Raw genomic sequence first — 26852 nt, 5'->3', positions numbered from 1 at the left:
AGAGTTACTCAATTTCCTAAAACTTAGGGGTACTTTAAGGCCTTGCTCGCTTTTCGTTAAGTTATTTATCCGGGTAAATGCAATTACTTGGATAAATTTTTGTTGGGGAAACATTTACCCGAATAAGTGCATTTACCCATGTTCTTTTATTTCCCATGTAAATAATGCAATGACCATTTTAGCTATAAAAATCCATTATTAAAAGGGGCATTTTTGTCTCATTCAAGTGTTGACAATTTTCCCTCTAAGTGGGAAAGTTGTTTACTCACCTAGGGGATGAGTGTATAAGTGATACCTAAAAAAATAAACTTTCCTTGGTCTCCACATAAATATGAGAAAAGAACTTGGGTTTCTTGGTCAATAGGAATCAAAATCCTATTGACCAACTTTCCCCCCTCTCAAAATCTACAAAACAAAAATGCCCCCTAAGAGATTTTCCCTAACCAACTTGGTCACTTGAAATTTAGGGGGTGTTGGACAATGTAAGTGGTCTTTTTTAGATAAAAGCAATTTGATCAACAAAAAGAATACATTTGTGCTGATGTTACAGTTTTATATATATATATATATAAAACAAAACCATTTACATTGTTGAACACTCCCTTAAGCAAGACTTTTAAGGCCGTTGATGGTTGTTTAATAGAAAAACTTACTGTTTTGCTTTTAAATTATTAAAATAAATAAATAATAAAAATTTCAATAATACAGTATTTTACCCTTTGGAGCAAAAATATTTAGGTCCACTTGTATTTAGACTGTTCATGGGCTAGGCAGCTCGATGGCCCGGCCCGGCCCAGTTTGCACCCCAGTCGGGCTTGGTAATGTAATTAGGCCCGCGGGCCTGACCTCAGGCCTAACACAGTAAGCCCGACTCAGCATTATATATTTTATAAAATACATAATATGTATTTTATATATTATATAAAATATATAAATAATATAATATTTATTGAAATATATATTTATAATTTAATATATACATTTTTTATTTTTTCTTTATAATTTCTCTCTCTCTCTATCTATCTATCTCTATCTCTATATCTATTCAGCCGCTTCAGCAGTAGTAACAGGATGGGCTAAATTTTGGGCTTGGGCCCAACCCCGGGCTTCATACTTTTTATGAGGGTCGGGCTCAGGCCCAAGTTGTAGGCTCGATAGTCAGACCGGACTTGGGCTCGGGCCTTAGAATAATCTGTTAATACAGAATGAAAGCCCGGCCTGAGCCCACCTAGCCCGGCCCATGAACAGGTTTACTTGTATTTAGTATAGGACTATAGGTTAGACATCCAGAATTATCCACATTTTATTTTTGGTAAATAGAATTATCCACAACTATGAACACGTACAATTAAGCATTTATCATATATGATATTATGTATTTGGATTTATTTACGACCTGATCAAACCTCAAGGCAAGTGTCCGCTTATAGCATGCATAAGTCAATGAAGTTGAACTTATAAAATCTTTTTTTTTTCTCCAATTTCAAGCATTTCTCGTATTCAAAAATCAAAACCACAATTACAATGTCACTATAAGTTTTTGGGTTGTATAATTGTACATTGGACTCGGATTGGGCCTTGAATGAAAACCTCGCTGAATCCTGGTTGGACAATGTGGCAGTTATTTTTGTTTTAGAAAAAGAAAACCATTTGCATTGTCAAACACCTTCTTGGATTTTCTTTCTTCTTTTTTTTATTTATTTTAATTTCTGGTATCATATATTACCTAACCATAGGGACCATGTAAGACGCCAATAGACCATCTCAGCTACAGGATCATTGGCCTTAGACCCGAGTCTGGATTAGCATTAAATCTTGTATAGCTCTCCAAAATTACATTCACATTAGGGGTGCAAATGGATCAGATCATGATCCGATCTGAAAGTTTGATCCTATAATGTTGGATTTGGATATCCTTTTTTCAGATTTTTAGATTGGATCGGATTTGGACCACCCCCATTCATTCTAAAAGGATCCGATCCGATATATGTTATTCATTTGTTTAATTATATATAATATATATGTACATATGTTATTTATTTATAAAAATGTTATTTATATTGCATGTTTGTAATTTTTTTTATAAAAACATGTATATATTGATGAATATAGTTGAAAAATATTTGTATTTTTTGTTTTTCTTTATTTAAATAGTTATATTTTCTTTTCCATTTAATAATTTATTATTTTTTAAAAAGACTTGATCAAATTTGAATTCAAATCAATATTTATGAGATTCAATCAGATCTTCAGATCAGAATCGAATATACCCTAATTTGAATTCGACCCAATCTGTTTACATCCCTAATCCACATCCCCCCATACACACACATATGGGATACAATGTGCATTATACACCTTGTACCACAACACAATATTTTTTGACAATTTATTGATTCTTCTACTTCACAAATTTGTCATTGTTACAAATTATTGATTCCCCAGCTTCACAAATAGTGATAAATGGGACACGATAAAAGGGGATACGTGTATTGTGTGTCATAAGTAGAGGCTTTAGAAAATAAAATAAAAACAAATAAAAAATTGTGAGATGGAATAATCCATAATTTTTACTTTTACTTTTCCTAATGCTATACTTTGTATAATAAGTATTAGAAACCATCTAAGCATATTGGGGTGGTTGGGTGGGCCCCAGTTCACTTCTTAATTCATTATTTATTTTTTTCGTAAGGAAATACGGAGCCTAGTTCAGAGTGGGTCCTTATTCAGCCATAAAATTAATATTGAAAAAGTTAATGTACAATTCGGTTGTCCTAGCTTTTAAATACAACAAAAAATCAATCAAATACACATTAAATGCATATCTATACATATTTGTCTTGGATTCTGTGTAAATCATAAAAGTTAAATTCAAATAATAATGTATTATAATAATTCTATTTTTAATATAAAAAGTTAATAAAAAATCAATTAAATATATTAATTTTAGTTACATAAAAAAGAAGCAAAAAAAAAATTATTAATATCATACTTTAGACTCCATTTGCACTGTAATTTGCACTGAACATGTTTATATTTTTACTCTATCCAAACTGAGAGTTTGGAAATGTAAATTTATTTATAAATTATTAAAATATGCATATTAAGAATATAAATATATCTTTTATATTACAAAATTAAAATAAAATATTACTAATAAAGGAATTAAAGTAAAAATTGTAATGCGAGAATATGCCTACAGAAGCCTCGTTAATTACGGAACCCCCTTGAACAACGGTGCCGCAATGCACTGGAGCAAGAGGTCGCTTGCATATTTATTGGCTTATATAAATGCCTATAATTGATAAATGATTTCATATACAGCATTCAAAATGTATGTGGGGCCCCGGCCAAACATGTTTGCGTTATGACAAATACAAAATAAAAAGGATTTTTTTTAACGTGGCTAGTTTTTGTCCCCTTTTACCATCCAACCAAATATATTTTGTGAGAGTTATCTTTATAAAATGTGTACATAAACATATTGTGTATCAGGGTTCGACTAAGATATGAAAAAGATATGATATCCGAAAAATAATTAACCAATAAATTGAAATAATAAACGTGGTAGTGAATCAGGTGTTATTTATTAAAATTCATGGGTGGATTTTGATTGATTAAAACTCTTTTCATATCATATATTTCTTATATCATAGATTTTTCCGATTAAAAAAAGTCTTTTTGATGTTTTCCCCACATTTAGACATTGTTTTACTACTCATCTTACATGGGGAGTCTGTTGACTAATGATGCCTAGCTGTCAAAAATGTTTAAAAACATTTTTCAACAACTTTAAGGGAGATGTAAAATATGTTTATTATTAAAGAGAAATTGTCCAAATTCACCATGAGTTTTCAGCATTTTTCTTAAACTCACAACAACTTTTCAAAATGTTTGAAACTCACCATGCCACTAACTTGATGCTAAACAGACTAGCGGGTGTTAATATATTACCATTTTAACCTTCATAGAAAAAGATAAAATTCTACAAAATAAATTAGCGGGTGTTAATATATTACCATTTCAATATTTAGACATGAAAAAGGAAAAAATTCAAAAAATATTTTCCAATGTAAAATACATAAAAATATAGAAATTACAAAAAATATAAAGATTTCAAACAAAATAAAAAATTATTTTCAAATAATAGAAACTATAGAAATTGAAAAATGAAATCAGAAAATAAAAATTGTAGAAAATACACCAAAAATTATAAAAAAACACAGAAAATACAAATAAATAACAAAAAATACAGGAAATTTTATAGATTGTAGAAAATAAAAAATGTAAAAAAAAAACAGAAATTATAACAAAATACTAAAATTGCAAAAAAAAAAACAAGAAAATTAAAAACTGAAAAAGACCATTTTTCCTCTAATTTGCCATTCAAGGGTTATTTGGTCATAAAAATTGTTATTTATGCTGACATGGCCACCTCTATTAACAAGCATTAGCGGTGCACTAACGAAAGGTGAGTTTTGGAAAATAAAACTTACTGACATGGTGAATTTTAGACATTTTGAAAAGTTGTGGTGAGTTTAAGGCAAATGTTGAAAACTCATGGTGAGTTTTAGACAATTTCCCTTAAATAAATGGGGATGGAACTAAACATCTCCTAATCTTTTATCCCAAGTACATGGATTTACTACATGAATCATGTTTCATCAGTAGGCTATGTTTGGTTTGAAAAGGAAGTTTCCCTCCCCTTCCTTTTAAACCAAATACAGACTCCGGGAAGTTCATAGCTCATAATTTGGCACATTTCACTATTTCAAACTCTCATCCCAATTATAGGACCAGTTAAGAAGGGTTTCAGCTTTGATTGAGCTGCACTGACCAAATCGCTTTGGAGAGGCTACTTTGCTACTAAAATTAGCTTCATGGAAGAATGGATATCATAATTGAACTGAAGCATACTGGGTTTCACCAAACATAGCTTTTAGACCTTTCTACGGGACCACCTTGCAAAGCTAAAAACTGCAATATAAAGGCCCTTCCAAACAGGCACATAATCAGGACACATAATGCAGACCCTAAGTCATAGAAATAGGATTCAGTCATCACATAATTGTTCGTTCTCATATCTCGTCATCAATAGAAACATACAAATAAGATGTTCTTGACGCACGGCTGCAAAAGGCCTTGAGCTTTGTGTGAGAATTTTTTTGTGAGTTCATTGATTGGGTTGAATCTGATCCATTGGCGGTCCTATTCAGGACTAGCATATCATAGCTTGTTGCAGTAGACACTGCCATTGGTCAGTCCTCCGGCCTCCTTAATGGGTAGAGATCTATTACCAATAAAATGCTCCCAATACTGTCCCAACAGGATACTGCAACGGCAAATTGAAAACATCTCCCTTTTTTTTGTTAATTGGATGGTGTTCCAATGTAGAAATGCAGTGGAGAGTTGGGAGATGTTGGAAGCATTTTGTTGGTAGCAAATCTGAACCTCTTTTAACAAAACTCTTAAATCCTTAGGTGGACTGGGTTGTGACATGGGCCAAGTTGATTGGATTATACAAGATTCCCTATAACTTAGTCTATCGTATCTCAACTTTCTCAACACTCTTAAACTAGGGCAGTGTTGTCACTTGTCTTTTGGCTAATGGGTCATGAGTTTGGATCTGCTGCTCACCAACCTCATAGCACATCTTAGCTGTATATTGGGAATATCTCCTATACTTGTGTGTTGCTATTCATGAAAAGATGTATGAAAAATAAATCCTGATTCCTGGATCATGACAAATCAATCAATTAGTTTGACCGTTCTATTCATTCAAATAAAAATATAAAAAATTAAAATAAAATTGTTAATCATATCTTTTAAAATTATTTTTACATTAAAATAAATAAATAAATATCAATATTATTATAAAATATAAACATTTAAGGTAACTATTTTTTTTCTTTATAGTCATTATTGGACTATTGATAAGAATGGGAGGTCCAAATGGTCCAACCATTCAGCCCTGTCCGAATCTGAACCAAGCGAGGAGGGGGCAGCACTGCAGGAGGAGCATGACATGCGACTATGCGAGGCGATGAGGATTAAATGAGGGAATCTTTGTCTGACTAAAAAAATAAAAGCAGGCAGCAATGCGTATAAATGTCTACAGTTTGTATTCTTTATTTCTTCATCACCACGCGAATCGAAATTTACTCCTCTCCTCATTTAATGAACGCCCAACACCCCCCCCCCCTCCCCCCATTTCCCCCATTTATTCCTATCAACCAACTCCCAGCGCCAAAAAGAAAACAAAACTAATGAGCCCAACTATAAAAATAAATAAGAAAAATAGAAAATCAAACGATTTATTTTTCTTAGCCTTTTACCTTTACATTTTTGGATCATTTGATTCATAGTTGGAATTGAAATTAAAATTATTCAGAATTCAAATATGATCTATTTCCATAATCTGTTTGGTTTAGAAAAGAATTAAAATCAGCTGAAATAAGATTTCATTAAAGAAGGGAGAGGGAGTGGCCATTTCCTCAAATTGGAAATGTCATTCCTATGGGATTTCGATTCTTCCCAACCAAAAAGTTAGATCCAATTCCATACCCATAAAGGGGACCTTACATTTTTATCAAAGTTAAAAGAAATAAATATTTAACAAATAAAGATCAAATGCAGGAACATTTATGCTAAATTACTGATCAACCAACAAAAGAAGAAAACCATAGTCCTTGGCCTTTAATTTTTAGGCCCCGTTTGGTTCACAAGAATAAGGGTCTGGAATCGGTTTCCAAATGGGCTATTCAGATTTTAACTGTTTGGTTTGGTAGAATTGGAATCTCATTCCCATTCCTGTTGGAATGGCATTTTCCATTTGAGGGAATGGTCATTCCCTACCCCTCCCTTGGGAATAAAATCCCATTCCTGTTGAGTTCAATTCTCATTTCCATTCTTATCTAAATCAAACAGATTATGGGAATAGATCATTCCAATTCCGATTCTGAAGGATTTTGATCCCGATTCCTTAAAAAAACTCAACCATGGTTACAATTTGTTGAGACGAGTGAGTGGCAAAAACGAATAGTGGAGTTAGCACTGCTGAACCTTTAGAAATTATAGCAAACACGCATAGTACATAAACCAGTACTCACGGATCCGGGGTCATGTGGATCCGACCCGGTTTCTTGATTCCATGGATTCCCATGCATTATTGATTGTATTGGGTAAATTACACCAGTTAGAGATAGAAATTTAGTAATAACGCAGAAAAAAAATATAATCTTCCAATAAAAAAAGAGAATCTTTACATCAACAAATTTAATTTTGCTAACCCAATACCCGACCAGAATACATAGGACTCAGTTTTCGGATCGGTTCCATACCGAGAGAACCACGTCAACCTCTCAGACTCAGACTCAGACTCGTCATTCATCACTCATCAGAGTTAGAATTGATATTCGGACATTATTAACCTTATAACCTTCCCTAACAAACATAGAAGAAAACAAATAATATGAGCAAGATATATATAGATCAAGGTAGCATCATTCAGACGCCATCCTTACCAGTGGATTGGAACAAAGTGGATGATGATGATGATGATGATGAATCAATGGATTCCATCAGTTCTAATCCATTGGTTACAAACAAAACATGACCATGAGGTATCGTGGATCTGCATCTTGAAAAATTAAAAGAAAGCCCTGAACAATTCAATAATGCAGAAACAACAAATAGCCATATAATATAAAACTGATCCATGGCCTTTGTTCCATTGCCATTAAAGCGCGATGCATGTGTAGTGTTCGATGAAATACAAACCTTATCTGTTGGTTACAGGGTTTGTCGGAGAGACGATTGAACTTGAGCAAAAGAATAAGAAGAGGGAGAAATGAAAGAGTACTGAGATATTGGCACGGCTCAATCAAAATAACACACCTCTACGTGTAATACACTGCATGTGAGGTTGTTTGTCTGAATGAACCGGGCCAACATCGCAGTAACCATTTCAATATCGTAACGTAACCTGCAGCTCTCTTTCTTTCTTCTTCGATCTTTCTTTTGGTGGCCACCCTCCGAACAAGGAAGGAAAGCAGGACGTAAAGATCAAACAAAGATATAGAAACAGAAGCTAAAAAACGAGAAAGAGGAGAAGGAGGAGGAGGAGGAAGAGGAGAGGAGGCGGGAGAAGTGTTTGAGATGAGTGGTGAAGAGAGATGGGAATGTCTTGGTTGAATTTAAGAAGGTTGAGGGTCTGCAACAGCATTTAAAACCCTCGACTACCAGACCAGAAAAACGGGCCAGAGCATTAATAGGAATCCCGGCCCATAATACTCTCTCTCTCACTGTGACACAGTCTCTCGTTCTCGTCTCGGCTACCAAACCAGAAAAGCAGGCCACAGCCATTAATAGGGAACTGCCTCATAATATTCTCTCTCTCTCTCTCTCTCTCTCTCTCTCTCTCTCTCTCTCTCTTTCTCTCTCTCTCTCCACACACCCCCACGATACAGAACCAGAAGGGCAGGCCACAGCCATTAATAGGGAACCGCCCTGTAATATTCTCTTCCCCCTCTTCTTCAAGGAGATGTTTTTTGAGCATTGAGGAATACCATATATAGAAGGAAATCACATCAAATTAACAAGATACGACTTCGTTGTTTCAATTCGTTTAATCTGAAATAAGAACAAAATCAAATTATAGAAAAAAAATTAAGAGAGAAGCATTGATGAAGATGCTTGTTACTCAGTTGTACCTTACGATAGACACATTGACTCATCGGTCGAGATGGGTCAGTGATAAGTCCCCTGGGTCTGGGTGTATCACGGTCCACAGCCTAAACAATTAGTTTCATTCATACTTTCATCCCAGCAATAAGTTACTTTTGTAGTTTTGTTACTCTCTCTCTCAGAGTCCACTCTCATAAATCATTACATTACTTCTGACAAATAGGGTTTTAACTTTTTAACAGCCCCAACTCCCAATGGTTTCTGCCTCAAAGCAGTCTAATGGATGCTTATGAAGAAAATGAAGCCGGATTTATCTTGTATGAATATCCAAATTACACCCAGGACAGCCATTCCTTCTCCCTCCATTGGCAATCAAATCCCATTCCAGCTGATTTTAATTTTTATTTTGATTTCTGTCTGAATCAAACAAATTATGAAAATATACTATTCCGATTTTGATTCTAGAGGATTCTAACTCTTATTTTGATTTTGATTGTGACTATAAACTAAATAGACTCTTAATCTTTTATTCCTTGGTTTTTATTTTTATTTATTGGGTTCAGAATTCAGATGAAATTATAACCAAAGGCCCTGTTTGGTTTGTGAGAATAAGGGTTTATAATTGAAGTTGGAATTAGAATAGGTCATTTAGATTCTAACTATTTGAATGGGTGGAATTGAAATCTCATTCCTATTCCTGCTAAAATGACATTCTCACATGGCCATTTTCTCCCCTCATTAGGGAATGAAATACCATTCAAGACTATCCTAATTTTTATGTAAACCAAACGGATTATGAAAATAGACCATTCTGATTCCCATTCTACGGGATTTTGGTTCTGATTTTGATTCCGATTTCAGTTGTGATCCAAATGGGCCCTAAATCTCTTGCTTCAAAGCTATCAACCATCTATTACGATTTACAAATGTCTTATACTTTATTTTGTTTTGATGTTTTCTTTTTCAATTTCTTATTCTTTGTAAAAAAAATAAAAAACGGAACTTGATATATAGTTTTTTTTCTTTTTCTCCATCACCTGAAGGATGAATGATATTTTCAAACTTTAAGGCAAACGACAGTTAATACTTTTTGAGAGGTAGTCTATGGCTCCTTATTCATTTTTTCTTTTTCTTTTGAGCATGGAAATAGGATCCCTTTTCTCCATCGTTTTTTCCTTGTATGTAAGAGAGCAATAAATAAGAACGTATCAACATTAAATATGTTATCTGGTTCACGAATACCTCGTTCTTCTAATTGACTGGCCTCTGTACGTCTATGTTTATTGGCCGTGGTTCAATAGTAATTCAAACAGGGCTAACTCTCTCTATGAAGTTAGTTTCTGAGACACCCTAAATCACTAAAATTTACTTGCCCAAATAAAAGAATCGCTATATTTTAAATGGGGTTTTGCCCAGAAGCCCAGACTTTGCAAATTTACCGTGTGTGCCAGGAAGTCTGACTGATTGGGAGACACAGACAAGTAGGTGGCTCAGGCAGTCGACCACGACTTGAGAGGGATTTTAAATTTTCCTGCCTCCAGCCCAAAATGGCACCGTTGAAACCTTGAATTATATACTCTCCCAAGCTAAAACAAAAAACAGAAAAGAAAGCAAAAAAAAAAAAAAAATCCTTACAAACAATGGTAACCATATAAAGCATTGTGCTGTTTGTCATGTCATGTTCAGGGAGAGAAGAAGAAGAAGAATAGAGATGGTTTGTTATTATATATTCGAAAATGTTTCTACTATAATACTAGAAAAGACACGATTTTATCAAAAATAAATAAAAAGAAAGAAAGACATGGTATCCGAAAATTTTTTGACCAATCAACCAGTATCATAAAAGTAGTGGTAACGAATTAGGTGTTTTTTTTCAAAATTCATGAATGTGTTTTGATTGATTGAAGCTCTTTCGGTCCCACAGGGGAGGATTGGATTGCAGGGTGACAACCAATTGTTTGATAAGGCCTCCTACTAACTGTAGTGGAGACTTGGGATTGAATTCCAATTGCACTGGGTTGGGGGATGGATTACCCCCTTCCCATGGTTATATAACCCTTAAAAAGGGGAGAATGATGGTTCAGCCCAGGGTCAGAATTTTTAAGCCCAAAATACAATTGGGGTGAGTGCCAATTCAGAATTAATGCCAATTCATGGCGGGCATTAGTGTATAAAATAAGAGTTTTTAACACTTTGAATATTTATTAACTCTGCATAGGTAATGGATATCTTCATGAAACAATCAACGCCCCAATAATCTGAAATTTATAGATTTGCGTGCTATTGTATCTTAGAGGTAAGGTTTTTAGGATTCCCGGATTGTAAAATCCAATAATGCCATCAAATGATCCCTGAGCTGTTATAAATTCTATGTACTCATGTACCTCATCATACTAATTGGTTTCATCATATACATTGGGGAAATGCTCACCTAGACTGAAAGTCTGGTCATGCCTGCAAACGGGTCGGATCCATCTAAATTTGAATATGAGCCCAGTAGCATTTAATCTCAAATCGGATATTATCCATTGTGGTTTCCTTTTCCCTCTTTTTGCGCGGAGGAGATAGAGGCTAAAACCAAAATTCATTCAACCAGTAGGCTTATTTTGGAAATAGCATAAATATAAATATGTAAAATATAAATGCATACAAAATATAAGGTTTTGCAGTTTAAATTTATACTTATTTCAAATTGAGCTTAATGACAATGAGTCTTGACACAAATAGAGTCATTAAAATAGAGCTAAAAATAAAGATTTGATTGGGATCCGATTAAAGGAATTAGAAATTATATAAACATTATAAATCATTGTTGAAAATGAATTAAAAGTCATTTTCACGAAACCTGAACTTGAACTCATGATTAATCCACTACTATCATAAAAGTGGTAATTAATCAGGTGATATTTTTCAAAATTTAGAGAGTTTTAATTGGTCAAAGCTCTTCTAGCGTTATGTCTTTTTGGCATCATAGATATCCCTTATTTCACTTATTTATTGATTCGATGTGGGAGATTTAGGGTGGTGCATCAAAATATGTAGCTATCAAATGTTCACAAACCTGGAAGGCTGAACTGTTTAGAGAACAAACCTGGTAGGCTGAATTGTTTTTTCCTCTACATCATAACCCATAGCTAATTGGCGAGTCAATTTGTTGGAAAATAATAAAGAAGGTAGATGGAACTTATTGGTAATCACTTTCCAAACCAAGAATTTATAGGAGTGTGATGTTGTAGAACTACAAAACTAAGAGAAGGAGGGTTGAGTCATGCCATTTGGTCACTCTCCTTAAAACCGCAGTTGCCCCTTACAATGCAGTCGGGTGATCGCAAATCGGTTGCCAAGATAAAACAACCCACAGGCCACTGATAGACATGCACTCGCTTACCAAACCTCCGCGAACCACTGAAAGATGATGCTCAGATTTTCAAAGAAGACAGAGAAGAAGAATGTCGAAAATGTTTATTGTGTGTGAAAACTGGGTCGACCAATACTCCTATTATAGAGTGCTCCTAGACCCGAATGGACACAGAGGTGTCCTTTCAAATAGGAACCTCTTCAGAATAGTGCACCTATTCGAAGAGGCACATGAAGGAAGAGACATGAAAAGAAAGAGAAAAAATGTTTAAAAATAAATTCAAAATTCAAAAGTTTAATTTGGTTAAAAGAAAAACTGGTTCGGTGCATTGTGCGCACATAAATGCAAACGCGCCCCGACCCGACTCGACTCAGCTCAACTTGGGGTGTGCATGTGAAAAGCACCCCCAACTCCCCCTCACATGCATGGGGTATCTATAGTGCTTTCCTGCAAAACTATAGATATACTCTACCTCTATTCCTTTCCCAAGCAATGTGGGACAAGGAGTCTTTCCATGCACTTCAAGAGTGCGAAGAGGAAAAGACAAAAATAAAAAATGAGAGAGGAAAGATATTCTTGAAATTTTGAATCTCCCTCCAACAATCCCCCACAAGATTCAAAATTACAAGAAGATCAAACAATTTGAGCATCGTAGTGAAAAAAGTATTCATGGCGATGTCTTTTGGACTTCAATCATCACTTAGGTATGACAGACTATGTCACAAAGTATGAGTGGAGTCAGACTCCTTCAGCCTTTCCTCTTTGTTGTAACTAGCTAACCGGACAACCAACTCAACTTGCTAGTTCTTTAGTGGTTCTTTTGATTTGGAACATTTCGGCTTTGCTCCCCTTTTGGAATCATGAGTGTTTTAGAAAGCCAGTCCTAGATCTCTCTTAGAAGCGGCTACACTTCACACTCACTTAGGTCAATTATTAGCATGCACTACATACACTATTCTTAATTGATTAAGAGCCTCATGCTCAACCTCCTCAAACTATAGTGAATCTTACCTTGGCATCTAAAATGAGACACAAATGATAGTACTTTCTTAAGTCATCTGACGACTCGTTTTTATCCATTCAACCTAATTTCAGGGACCTCCTTTCACATAGGTTGGGTGTCTATCACTAATGACTTATGTAATGGGCTTCAACCCCATTCCTACCGATGCCTCATAAACTACCTTAGAAGTATGTGGTTTGGTTAACGAATCTACACGGTTCGTTTCAAATCTTATAAAATCCAAAGCAATTTTACCTTCGTTGAGGTATTGTCTTACCAGGTTATGCTGTAAGTGGATGTGTCTTCTTTTACCGTTGTACGTCTAATTCTTAGCTTTGGCTATTACTGTTTGGCTATCACAATGGAGAAATATAAATAGAACTGGCTATGGCCAAAGTGGTATATTTGCTAGTAAGTTCCTTAGCCACTCTGCCTCAAACCCCATCAATTCTAATGCAATAAACTCGACCTCCATTATTAAACTTGTATTATATGATTGCTTTACCGATTTCCACAATACTGCTCCTCTACTTAGAATAAACACATATCCACTAATGAAAGTACTATCCTTTGAATCTGAAATCCAACTCGCATTAGTAAAACCTTCTAAAACATGTGGAAAACATGGGTAGTGTAAACCAAAATTTATAGTTCTTTTTAAATATTTTAATAATCTTATTAAAGCTTCCCAATGTTCGTTTCTAGGATTATGAGTATGCTGATTTAGTTTTCCCACAACTATAGCCATGTCTGGTCTTATGTAGTTCATTAAGATATAGATCCAATTATACTTGCATACTCTTTTTGTGAAACAAGTTCTCTTACATGTTTCCTTAAGTGAACATTACAGTCAAAAGATGTTTTAACCGGTTTACAATTATAGTGTCCAAATTTTCTAAAAATAATCTCTACATAGTGTGATTGAGAGAGAATAAACTTTCCTTATTGTTTATGAATTTTAATCCTCAAGATTACATCAGCCTCACCCAAATCCTTGGTAATAATTTTGGACATTAGAAATTGTTTTGCTTCTTTTACTACCTCTAGACTTGTTCCCATTATTAACATATTAACAACATATAAACAAATCATGATTCCTTTATCCTCAACCGTTTTGGTTTGAAATTCAATATAAAAACCCCTAATTTTAGGGTTTTCAACCCACTTTTGTATATTAACCAAGTAAAATTAAATGAAAATATAAGAGATGGGGTTAATTCAGTCAAGACTAATTGTCTTTTAGACCATGTATATAGAAAGCCTGTTTGGGAGGGCTTTTATGGTGATTGAGCTATATTGATATAGTTGCTTTTGAGAAGCTACATACGAGCTATGATAGCTTTAATAGAAAGTTGACTTTTGGGCCAATGTAAGCCTATTTTCAACTTTCTTGATTTTTATCTAATAGGGTTTCACAATTTTATGGATTTTTTAGCTCACATTACCTAGAAGTCACTATATGAAAGTCCTCCTAAATGGGCACAAAGGCCTTCATGAGCTACAACTTGGATGGCCAGAAGTGTAAATAATAATAAGGGCAAATTTCTTAAATTACTACTACTGTTTAGCTAATTGACAAATTGTACTCCTTGTTAACATCTGTTAATATCCATCAAAATCTACACACACATTACACCATGTGACATAATTTTTTTTAAAACCCAATATTACCCTTCATTCTTCTTCTGTAATCCAGGTAAAAATCACTACCCGTGAGTAAACCTATTCATGGGCCAAGTAGCCCGATGACCCGGCCCGGCCCGCACCCCGATCAGGCTTGGTCATGTAATTAGGCCCACAGGTCCGACCTCGGGCCTAACACAGTAAGCCCAATTGTGTTACAGGCCAGGCTCAGGATTTGTCAAAAAAGCCTAGCCCGAGCCCGACCCATCCCGACTCAGCATTATATATCTTATAAAATACATTATGTACTTTATATATTATATAAAATATATAAATAATATAATATTTGTTGAAATATATATATTTATAATTTAATATATACATTTTTTTTTATTTTTTCTCTATAATTTATCTCTCTATTCAGCCGCTTCAACAGTAGTAACAATATGGAATAAATTTTGGGCTCGGGCCCAAGCTTGAGCTTCGGACTTTTTATGAGGGCCGGGTTCGGACTCAAATTGTAGGCCCGATGGTCGGGCTCAGGCTCGAGCCTTAGAAAAATCTATTAATAGAGAGTGAAAGCCCGGCCCGGTCCGGCCCATGAACAAACGCAGTAATTAGATCCTTATTCTCGTCGCCCAGAGACAGATTTAGTATCGCGGTGGCACTATTTCTTGAAGAATCAGAAGAACAAATTAGTGAGATTAGAGGTCTTTAGTATCCGTGTCCGCTTGGCTTTGTAGGGCGAGCAAGCTGGACTCGAGTTCTTTGCAACTCTTCTGAATTCCAAGAGGCACAACTAGGAGGAGTTGGCTATTCGCAGTTTCCCACTTTCTCTAAAAATAAGTAAACGTGAACCTTTAGGATTACAACCACACAAACTAATTAAGGGTCCGTTTGGTTCGTGATCGAAATCGGAATAAAAAATGGAATGGTTTAGATTCCGATTGATGTTGCTTGGTTCATGAAGAGACTGGAATCGGAATCAACCATGATTTCCAATTTTACCGCTAATAAAAATTAAAAAAAAGCAAAAAATGCATGAAAATACCAAAAAATACATAAACTGCAGAAATTTTGCAGGAAAATGTAGAAATTACAATAATTTTGTGGAAATTTTGCAAGAAATTGAAGACAAATGCATGAAAATACCAGAAATTTTGCAAAAAATTGCAAAAAAATGCAGAAATTACAATAATTTTGCAGAAAAATTCATGAAAATATCAGGAATTTTGCAGAAATCGTAAAAGTTGTAGGTAAATGCAGAAATTACAACAATTTTGCAGAAAAATATAGAAATTACAGAAAATTTGTAGGAAATTGCAGAAAAAAGCATGAAAATACCTGAAATTTTGTAGAAATTACAATAATTTTGCATAAAAAATTAGAAAATGCATGAAAATATCAGGAACTTTGCAGAAATTGCAAAAGTTGCAGAAAAAGGAAGGAATTACAACAATTTTTTAGAAAATTATAGAAATTACAGAAATTTTGCAGTAAATTGCAGAAAATGCATGAAAATACCTAAAAATTTTCAGAAATTGCAAGAAAATCAGAAAAATGCAGAAATTACAATAATTTTACAGAAAAAATCAGAAAATGAATGAAAATATCAGGAATTACAATAATTGCAAATTTTTGCAATTATTGTAATGAAAATATCAGAAAAATTGCAATTTTTTGCAAAAATAGCAAGAAAATCCCAAAAATGCAGAAATTACAATAATTTTGCAAAACAATATCAGAAAAATGCATGAAAATATCAGGAATTTTACAAAAATTGCAAAAATTATAGAAATTACCTGAAAAATATAGAAATTATAGAAAATATCATTTACTTTGCAGGAAAATGTAGAAATTACAATAATTTTGCAGAAAAGTATAGAAATTACAGAAAATTTGCAGGAAAATGCAGAAAATTGCAAGAAAATCAGAAAAATGCATAAATTACAATAATTTTGCAGAAAAATGCATGAAAATGCTAGAAACTTGTTACCTTTGCCAACCTATCAAGCCACTCTCTTAACTTTTTAATCCTCTTCTAAAACCTAAGTACAAGGAAAAAAACAGAGTTGGACAATAAGACAAAATGAACAATGGGCAAGCTATAAGAACAAAAAATAGAACAAACTCTTAGAAAATTCTACATAAGAAGGGAATTTTCCGATAAAATATATTCAAAAAACTCTTTTCTAGGAATTCAAGAGTGTTATACCTGATATATTTAAGGAATCATGGATGACAAATGTTGATCTCTAAGGCAACACTAACATTGCATTTCTTGCCAAAACCACACACTTCCTCCCCTTGATTACCATTCATATCATGAATGTATTAGAAATAGAATGTGTTACTAACAAGTAGGGGTGATCATGGGCTGGGCCGGGCTTTGCACTTATGATAAGGTCTATATTTTAGGCCTAGGCCCAAGTCTATAAGGGCCCGGGCCAGGCTGGGCCTGATTCCGGGCCAATGTCACTCATATATAAAACATTACATATCTATATATTAAATAACATAACATGCATATAAACTTATTTTATATATTATATAATATAAAATATTACATATAATATAAATTATACATGTCATGTTATAATATTTATGTATAAAATATATAATATAATGTAAAATAACATGTATACATTATACACAAAATGTGTAAGTTTAAATATATGCAGGCTGGGCCCGGGCCGGGCTTGAAGTATTAAGCCCAAGCCCAACCCTAAAATTTGCAGGCCTGATGTGGGCCTGGGCCCAGGCTGGGCTTAAACACAAAACCCAGGCCCAAGCCCTGAATTTCCGGGCCAGGCCAGGCCGGGCTGAAATGATCACCCCTACTAACAAGCAAAGGAAAAATTCACAAAAAATTACTTAACAAGGTGTTCCTAAACTTTAGCATCCTAACCTCTTCATTTGGACATGAAGGCTTTAGACCAAGAAGTAGACCAAAGGAATGGACTCCAAAGTGCTGTAAAATCCTATAACAAATCCAATTCCAGGACAAAGACACATGAGCTTAGTCACATAATCTAAAAAGGAATTACACAAAGAAACCCATGTCCTTTAGATGATAGAACATGGGGTACTGCTTGACAAGCACGAGGAGGGTGCAGAGCAATTGACTGCTATGACATGCAGAGCAACATACACATGTGGTGCCCTCAGTTTAGAGGAATTCATCCTGTCAAGAGAAGGTGGTATAATCATATTTTTTCTTGTTACCATATATTATTTCCAAACTTTACCCTTCTTGTTCATTATTTCCATTGGCTATGCTAATGTACTCAAATCAATTTTTTGTGTTTAATCTTATCCTTCTACTTCATTTCAGTTAGTAATATATTCAATTCATTGCAAATAGTGCACTTAATATTGTTTGATTTCCAAACTTTTCTCTTCTTGTTCAATATGTGTGCTAGCTATCTTAATGTAATATTTGATTTTCGGTATTTTGTGTTTTCTTGTCATTTTGCTTCATTTTAGTGATTAATATGCTCAATTGGTTGCAGGGAGAAGGAAGAGCATTTAGTGCTAGTGGGGATGTTGCAGCTGTGGTTATGTGCCCATAAACAGAGAACTCAGTACTTTATTCTCCATTGTCCCATTATCTAAGTTCTCAGATGTTATGTGCCCATAAACAGATAATTTATGAATAGCAGTTCACATCTTAGGATTTCATTAAACTTTTGGTAAACATATATGTAATATACATGCATATGTATGTATGTATCTATATACGTATATTCATGTAGGTGTATGCGTATATCTTACTTATTTTCTTAGGAAATATGATTATAAGATTGGAATCACTATTTTTTGTTTGTTTAAATATTTTTTCCTTCCTCATGAGTTATAACCATTTGCTTCATCCTACAATTGACTTTTTGCAGGTCTTTTCCATGCCAGAAACAGCACTAGGACTATTTCTAGATGTAGGAGCCTCTTATTTCTTATCCAAACTCCCTGGCTTCTTTGGTAAATTTTTTCCATCTCTATTTTACCTATGTGTTTGTCAAATAGTTCTCAGCCAATTATGTTTCTAAGAAATCAGGGATCCTTAGTTCCTTACTTTCAAGGGATTGATAAAAAACTCTTTCAAGAAGTATGGTTATTTCCTTCACCTTAACTATTAACTAGAGCTTGTTTACTCTATCTTAAATGGAGCTTATGGCAAATAAGTTTATGGTTCAACTGCAAATAAAGAGGGGCCACTTAATATTCATCAAAAAAAAAAAAGAGGGGGCCATTGATTGATTCGATGATAAAATCTTGGGCCAACATGTGTGAGAATTTGAATTTAGTCTGAAAGTGAGTTGTTCCAAGGAACAAGGGGTGGTAATGGGGGAGAAAAAGCCTGGTTTGAATACAATGGCGTGGCATAAATCTCAACAAGTTTGGATCGAGAATTCGAGACGAAGAAAAAATAGAGTAGCTTGAAATTAAACTTTTCATAATAACCAATGAAGAAAAAAGAATACAACGGTGCGGCATAAATCTCAACAAGATTTCACCACATTGCACCCATTCCTACAATCTCAATGACAGTACCTAACGAGATCTGACCGATTATCCAATCTGGTTTGTACTGATTTCTAAATTGTAAAATAGAGCTTGGTTTGAAGAGCAAAACGTGGATTGACTGATTTGAAGAACTCGTTAATGTCAGCAGTGAAGAAATAGATCAATCCCGAATTAGAACAGGGGCGAATCTGCAAAAAATAAAAATCATATTGTAGTCAGTTAAAAGAAAAAAGAAGAAGTAAGAAGGAGAGGAAGAGGAAGAAGGGAAGAAGAAGATCCTGCATCAGAGAAGATCCCACATCCCGGATCAAAGTATGTGCAGTTGATTTGGAAGAAGAAGAAGGAGGAGGAGGGGAAGAATCGAAGAAGAATGGGTTGGCAGTGATCTTACCTCGTCGGAGGGCAGTTCGACGACGACGAGTATCTTGGATTGATTGATTGGAAGAAGGAGGAGGAAGAACCGAAGAAGAATGGGTGCTTCTTCCTCTAGGCGATTAGGGTTGGAAACAATGGGGGTATTTTTGTCAAAAAATATAATACCCGGAATGGGAATGTTGAGATCAGAATCTAAGAAAAAAAGCAAAACCTTCATTATAATGTACTTTTCACATACCTCTGCATGAGAAACTAGAGAACCCAATATTTGCCAAAATAGAGAAAAACTGATATCAGGAGCAATGTTTTAGTTGTATTGAAGACCAAATATCATGTATTGTTTCTTTATCTTCTACGGTCTTCTGTGCTCAGCCGATGAAACCGAAAATGGTATAGGCAAAGCGCTTTAACGATAAAAAACGAATGAGTGGGAGAGCGAATGAAAGGGACGGAGAGAGAGAGGACGCGTTCCATTCTGCATCTGCAACAACTTGCAATGGCGGTCATTGTTTTAAACTTAAGCCCTGAGGCGAAGCGCACAAATTTTGACTAAGGCTTAGGCATCAAGTCCGAAGACGTGAGGTGTAAAAAGGCATAATGATTAATTAGTGATTTAATGCAAAAAATATATTTTTTTTAATTTTATAATTTAAAACATATGGAAAAATACTTCAATAATTATGGATCAAATAAAAAAAGTAAAAATGAAAAACTAAAAAGCAAAAGGGATTAATTAAGTTTTTAATTTCTTTTGAATAAGTCAAGTGGGATTTTTCTTATTGTTCTAAATGTAATGTCCCAAGTTTATTATTTTTCTCATTTCTTTTCCTACTTGAAATCCCAAGTGGGATTTTTTTTTTTTTTTTATTATTATTATTATTATTATTATTATTATTATTATTTACATAGATCAAATCAACTAAGTTGCTTCCTTTCTTCTAAATTATTAATTTTTACATGAAGTATAAAATGTTTATAATTGCTAGTTGATTAGTAATTATTTTATTTAATGCTTAAATGCCAAAACTTATTGCTTATAAACTTCTAGTTCAAAGATATGTCTACCTTCTATCATTTTAATTTAGTATATTATATGTTATTTTCATCAATTTACAAACTTTAATTATTTTTTTCTTAAACTTTGAGGCTTACACCTTGCAACGCCTCAATAAGCCTCACCTTTTTGGGTCATTATTCATCAAATATGACTTTAGCCTTTTAAAACCTTGGTGGTAGTGATAAAACAAGGGAAGGGAAGAAGAAAAAAGAAAAAAAAAAGGAAGAAGAAAAAGGAAAAGGAAGAGAAAGAGTGCCGGAAGAGTTAAAGAATAGGGGTTGTTGCACTCTGTTCTGTGTTGCATTGGGAAAGATGATGAACAGTGAAAGATTGGGATCCTTTAATGTGTTCTTTTTGTTACTTTTGATGCATGGACTATGACCCAAAAAATATATCCTTGGGTACCTTTTATCTCAAGAAAATTGAGTGTTTCAAAGAGGAAAAGCTTGGTTGTTGAACCCGAACCGTAGAGAAAAACCTGTTAACAGAGCCACGACACTATTGAAATCCTCGTTGTCATTGTCTAACCTCCTCTAGAATCCAAAACTTGTTAATGGAGTTGCTCGAAGGAAACTAGTTAATAAAGAGAAAAAGAGGAAGAACGAAGTCACCGCAACTAGTTTACCGATGACAAGGAGACGAGAACTGTGAGGAGAGAGAGAGAAGTGAGGAAACTCGCCGGAGACAGTGGCGGAGATAGAGATGGAGACGGAGCAACAATATGCTTCCTCTCTTCCTGAAATTTGGGTTTTATTTTGAAAATTTCAGCAATAGTAGAGGGTAAATTTGATATTTTGTTTTTTTCCCTTAGCACTTAAAGATGATGTCAATTATCTGAAACAGTAGGGATGGTCCAAGACAATAGTTAAATAGTAAAGGTATAGTTAGTTAATTAGCTAAACAATAGGAGTAGTTTAAGAAATAATAATAATAATAACAATAATAATAACAATAATAATAATAATAACAATAATAATAATAATAATAATAATAATAATAATAATAATAATAAAGCATTGGCTTTAAGCTTTCCATGCAACAATTTTTCTTATCAATAGAATGCCAATTTGATTCTCCACACCTCTTACACCCTTTGAATCTCTCTTTGGTTTGGTCCTGACTACACAGACTTGAATTTCTTTGGTTGTATTTGTTTACCCTAGTTATCTTCAATTCTTCATACACCACAAATAAATTGGGTTTCTGTTCAACCAAGTGCTTTGTTTTCTGTTTATAATCAACATCACAAGAGGTACAAGTGTATGGGCCTTGATTTCGGATTTCGAGCGTGTCTACATCTCAAACCGTTTGATGAACACACATGTCCCTTTTCTCCCTCACTACTAAAACTACTTCTTAACCCTCCACGTTTTCTTCAGACACCATCACAGATTGAACAAGGTTTGGCTGAGCGCAATGGCTATTCAGCAGGCTGTGGAACCAATGATAAGGTTCCATTCCAGTAATAAATTCATGGGCCCCACTAGGAACAGCCATTGCGTTCAGCTAATCCGGATTCTCACAAATTGGCTATCTAACTCTTGGCCCATGGATATTATATGCTCAGTCCTCCCTCCACTTTCATCAACTTCACACGTGGAGGCCATGGCTACGTCTACACATGACACATATTCACTACCTTTAATTTGTAGCTAATTCCATGACTTTACCAAGTCCAATCTATCCCACTACACTTAATCGTGTAGAGACTACCCATGTCTACCCACAACACACTGCCTCCATGAATTGGGAAAATTTCCCCGTGCATAATACTATGTAGGAGGATGAGATGTTCCCCATGTGTGGTTGCGATGTTATGTGGGTAGATGTGGGTAGATTCTTGTGGGCAGGAGATCCAGGATCACTTTATCCAAGCCCATAAATGTCTTCAATGGAGAGAAGTCGTGGGTAGTGAGTTCCAGTTACTCCAAGATCAAGGTAAATAGACTTGGTTACAACCCACCCACATGTTAATATTGTGGGTTGTAAATATGTAGATCATGTCAAATGCAATCCATTTGGGTTTGTTAATAAGTACAAAGAAAGGATTATTGCCAAGGGGTTCACTCAATAGCTCGGAGTTGACTATATTGATGCTTTTAACCTTGTTGTTAAGTATACAACAATCCATGTTGTGTTATCTATTGTTGTTGCTCAAAATTGGCCTCTTTGTTAGTTGGATGTTGAGTGTATCTTTTTGCATGGTGACCTCCATAAAGACATTTATATGGCCCAACCCTAAGGTTATGTTGACCCTAATTATCCATCTTATGCATGTAAAATGTGCAAGGCCTTCTACAAACTTAGTCAAGCCCTCTAGGCACTTGGATTTGTATGAGAAGTTTGGCTCCACCCTCATTGCACTTGGATTTATCATCTGCTCCTCAGACTAGGAATGGAAACAGGGTGGGGATCATATTCCCTCCCCGTCCCCGATTCTGAAATTAACCCCCATCCCCAACGGGGATGGGTTCCCTACGGAGACCTGAATCCCCGAAATTGTTTTAGATAATAGTATTTTTTTGAAAAATAAATTTATTTAAAACAAATACAAATTTTAAATTATAAATAATGTTTTAATATATATATATATATATATATATATATGTAATCAGGGTTGGGACGGGACGAGGACCTCAATCCCCATCCCTAACCCCGACCCCGATCAGGGATTCCTATTAATCCCCATCCCCATCCCCGCCCCACCAAAACAATCCTCATCCCAACCCCATCGGATCGGGGAAGTCGAGTCCTCGTCGGGGATGGGGATAATTGTCATCCCTACCTCAGACCCATCTCTCTTCATTTAGCATTACCATGACACACTAATCATTTCTATATGTGGATAATATCATAATCACATAGAACAAATATTCATTTATTACTGCTCTCATACATACTCTTGGCAACTCATTTAAGATGAAAGATTTAAACCATCTATCTTTTTTTTTGGGGGCATATGGGTTCAACGCGAATCTACTAGACTTTTTCTATCTCAGTCCAAGTATATTTTTGATCTACTTGAGCACTTACACATGGTGGGCTGCTAACCCATTATTAGTCTTGCTTCTCTTGCCAAGTTTTGCGTTGATGCCAACCCTCCTCTTGTTGATCCAACTTCTCTACAGAAATCTGGTAGGGTCTCTTCAGTATGTAACATTGACCAGACCTATCGCCTTTCTAGTGAATTAGGTCTATCGATTTCTGAAAAGGCCCATTAAAGCCCATTTCACAACTGCTAAAACTTGAAAGGCCCATCAACTATGCTTTCATCTTCAGCTAGGCCCACTTCATCTCTATGCATATTGTGATGCTGACTAGGCGGATTGTCTCCTTTGCTGGTGATTCGCTAATGGTTTCAGTGTTCTCTTGGGTCCAAATCCCATTTATTAGTGTGCTTGGAAGTAGAAAACTATTGATTGTTCCTCCATTGAGGCGGAGTATAGGTATTTGGCCCATACTGCAACTGAGTTCTATTGGTAATGTTCCCTCTTTCGAGAGTTGTACATTCCTATCCTTGCACCACCAATAGGGGTGGCAATTTCTCATCCAACCTGTTGAACCCATCTAGTTTCTAATCCACCCAATACATCTATTTACTTGGTGGGTTGAAAATGGGCTGATCACTCATTGAGTCAATTTAAATGGATTGGGTCGGGGTTGGGTTGTGGATAACCATTGGGTTAACCACTAAAGATACAAGTATGAATTCATTAGCCTTTTTTCTAATTTTTTTTATTTGAGTGAAGTAATTTATAATTAATGCATTAATTTTCTATTAATTATTCATTAAAATTACGTTTGCCTCAAATCAGCACAATTCATCCAAATTGACATGAATCCAAATCAACCCAATCGGAGTTCGCATTAGTTCAATTTGGTTTGAATATAAACAGACTCGATCACCTTGGTTCAAGTCATTTGGGTCGACCAGCCCAATCCAAAACCAACCAATTTCAGATGGGGCGATCTAGTCTGACCCGAATCCAAAACAACACCAAACGAACTAGCTCGACCCAACCCCGAGATGATTTGACCCAAAATCTGACATGTATGCTTTAACCCTAGTTCGGATGAACCGACCCGATCAGCTTCCCTTGACCCACTTTGGACAAGTCAGATTGGTTCCAAACTTGTGCACAATCCAGTATGGCCGGTCCAAGTCAATCCACCATTGATTGAACCAGACCAGACCGATCTAAATCCAAATGGTTCAACCAATCTTGATGTATTTAGCTCGAAGACAATCCAATTAGATAGTTGAAGTTGGTCTATCGATTTTAACATAATTGGTTCAATCAAACCTAAAACCTGAACATACTCAAATGGCTTTACCACTTGTGTAAAAATAATATGGCATATAATGTGATTTGAACCTTCATCACTTGTGTAAACAACAACTACTATTACCACTAAGCTATGACCATCTTATTTGTCAAGTGGGAGTTAATTTTTAGCTTTAACTACATAAATATAAGATTAATGGGTTTGGGTGAATTGGATTGGGTCAAAACGGATTTGGATTGAACTCCCATTTAATTTTATATAATTAAGTCATCAATGGGTTGGTTGGTTGGATTGAGGCTCAACCCAAATCCAACCCACCCAATTGTCCCTACTAGACCACCAATAATTTAGTGTCACAATACATCAACCATTGCACCAACATCCAATCCAATGTTCCATGCTCATTCAAAGCACATAGAAGTTGACTTCCATTTTGTCCGTGAAAAGGTAGTGCATAAGCAACTGGATGCATGTTTATCATGCTTTCTATGATCAAATTTCTGAACTCTTTACAAAAGGCCCCCCATTGTCGCACTTGTTTCATCTACTAAGCAAGTTGAATGTTAGCCCTCCACGGCTCCACCACTAAGCTTGAGGGAGGATGGCAAGATTAAAACGTAGAAGACGTGGGAAGCTTCATTTGGAGCTTCCCGAAATCAGCCCAAAATGGGCTTCCTGCGTCTTTTCGGCACCCTGTCTTTTGGCGGCGAGATCTTCTGCGTGCCAAACAGGAATAAACCGATTTTTGGTCTTCCCAACTTGTAAGTAGCCAAAAGACCGCGCAGAAAGATGCGTCAAACGAGGCCTTAATAAAAATAAAGGTAAAATACAAAAACCTTCCCTGAAGTTTTTGACAATCATAAATACCTCTCATATAATTTCATTTTAACAAATACCTCCCCTGAACTTTTGAAAAACTTAACAAAAACCTCCCTTCTGTCATTATTTAGATTGATGCACCAGTTTTTTTCCAAATACCCATTCTACCCTTTTATAAATTATTTTACATACAAAATAACTCCATTTGAACTCAACAAAAAACATATTTCAGTAATTTTGTATGTAAAATTACTGAAATGATCGTTAAAAGAGGTTTTGTTGAGTTAAAATGGGGTTATTTCAGTAATTTTGTATATAAAATAATATATAAAGGGTAGAATGGGTATTTGGAAAAAACCGGTGCATCAATCTAATGTTTTCTGTCTGGAACAGTGATGGAAGCGAGGTTTTTATTGAGTTTCTCAAAAGTTCATGGGAGGTATTTGTTAAAATGAAACTATAAGGAAGGTTTTATGATTGTCATAAACTTCAGGGGAGGCTTTGTATTTTACCCTAAAAACAAAAAAGCAGTACTAGTTAATGTTAAATATCTACCAGAATAGCGGAAAACAAATGTGATGAAATCCAATTTAAATGGCTTTATTTTCACCTTCCATTTTTGGGTAAAGTGATCACTTTTGGTGGAGCTACGAGAAACAACATGGCATATGCTGACTGTCTATACAGACGGAGAGAGTAGTCCAGGGTTAACTTTGGCTGTTAGGGCCCAACAACATAGGTTGTTGAGACAATTTATGGTTGGGCACGTTTTGGGCAGTTCACCAATTCACGCCCATGCTTTGGTTTTTAGTTAAAATAAATTAAAATTTAATTACTAATTTACCCATTCTCATGGTAACGTGGCATTTCCAAAAATTCTCTCAACAACATAGGCTGTTGGCCCCCAACAGCTAAAGTTTTTCCAGTAGTTCCTGGGAGGAGTTGAGATTGGCCCTCACAGAGTGCGCCCACATGCACATTTTAACGTACATTGGGAACACTTTCCTGTACTTGTCATGGGTAGATGTTTCCACTGGAATATGTTGTGGGGCATGCTCTATGGATTGTCAATGCAATGGGATTCGATTCCATGTCAATGCTAGAACAAACCAGCTAACACA

At 35.1% G+C, this 26852-nt stretch overlaps 2 long non-coding RNA genes across 2 annotated transcripts; both read right to left on the bottom strand.

Moving 5' to 3' along the window:
- Nucleotides 1-7216: 7216 nt before the first annotated feature.
- Nucleotides 7217-7919, bottom strand: LOC148849378 (uncharacterized). The gene is made up of 2 exons (XR_016101262.1): nt 7780-7919; nt 7217-7639 (listed from the first exon to the last, which is right to left on the bottom strand). It is a non-coding gene; the product is annotated as an uncharacterized LOC148849378 (long non-coding RNA).
- An 11182-nt stretch (nt 7920-19101) lies between these two features.
- LOC148849377 (uncharacterized) lies at nt 19102-20087 on the bottom strand. The gene is made up of 3 exons (XR_016101044.1): nt 19807-20087; nt 19585-19679; nt 19102-19381 (listed from the first exon to the last, which is right to left on the bottom strand). It is a non-coding gene; the product is annotated as an uncharacterized LOC148849377 (long non-coding RNA).
- Nucleotides 20088-26852: the final 6765 nt, after the last annotated feature.

This window comes from Nelumbo lutea, chromosome 6 (genome assembly GCF_056320005.1).
Source record: "Nelumbo lutea isolate HS-2025 chromosome 6, American lotus-T2T, whole genome shotgun sequence".
Classification (NCBI taxonomy): Eukaryota; Viridiplantae; Streptophyta; class Magnoliopsida; order Proteales; family Nelumbonaceae; genus Nelumbo; species Nelumbo lutea.
The sequence above is the reverse complement of the archived record's forward strand: the minus strand, read 5'-3'. Positions and strand labels throughout refer to the sequence as shown.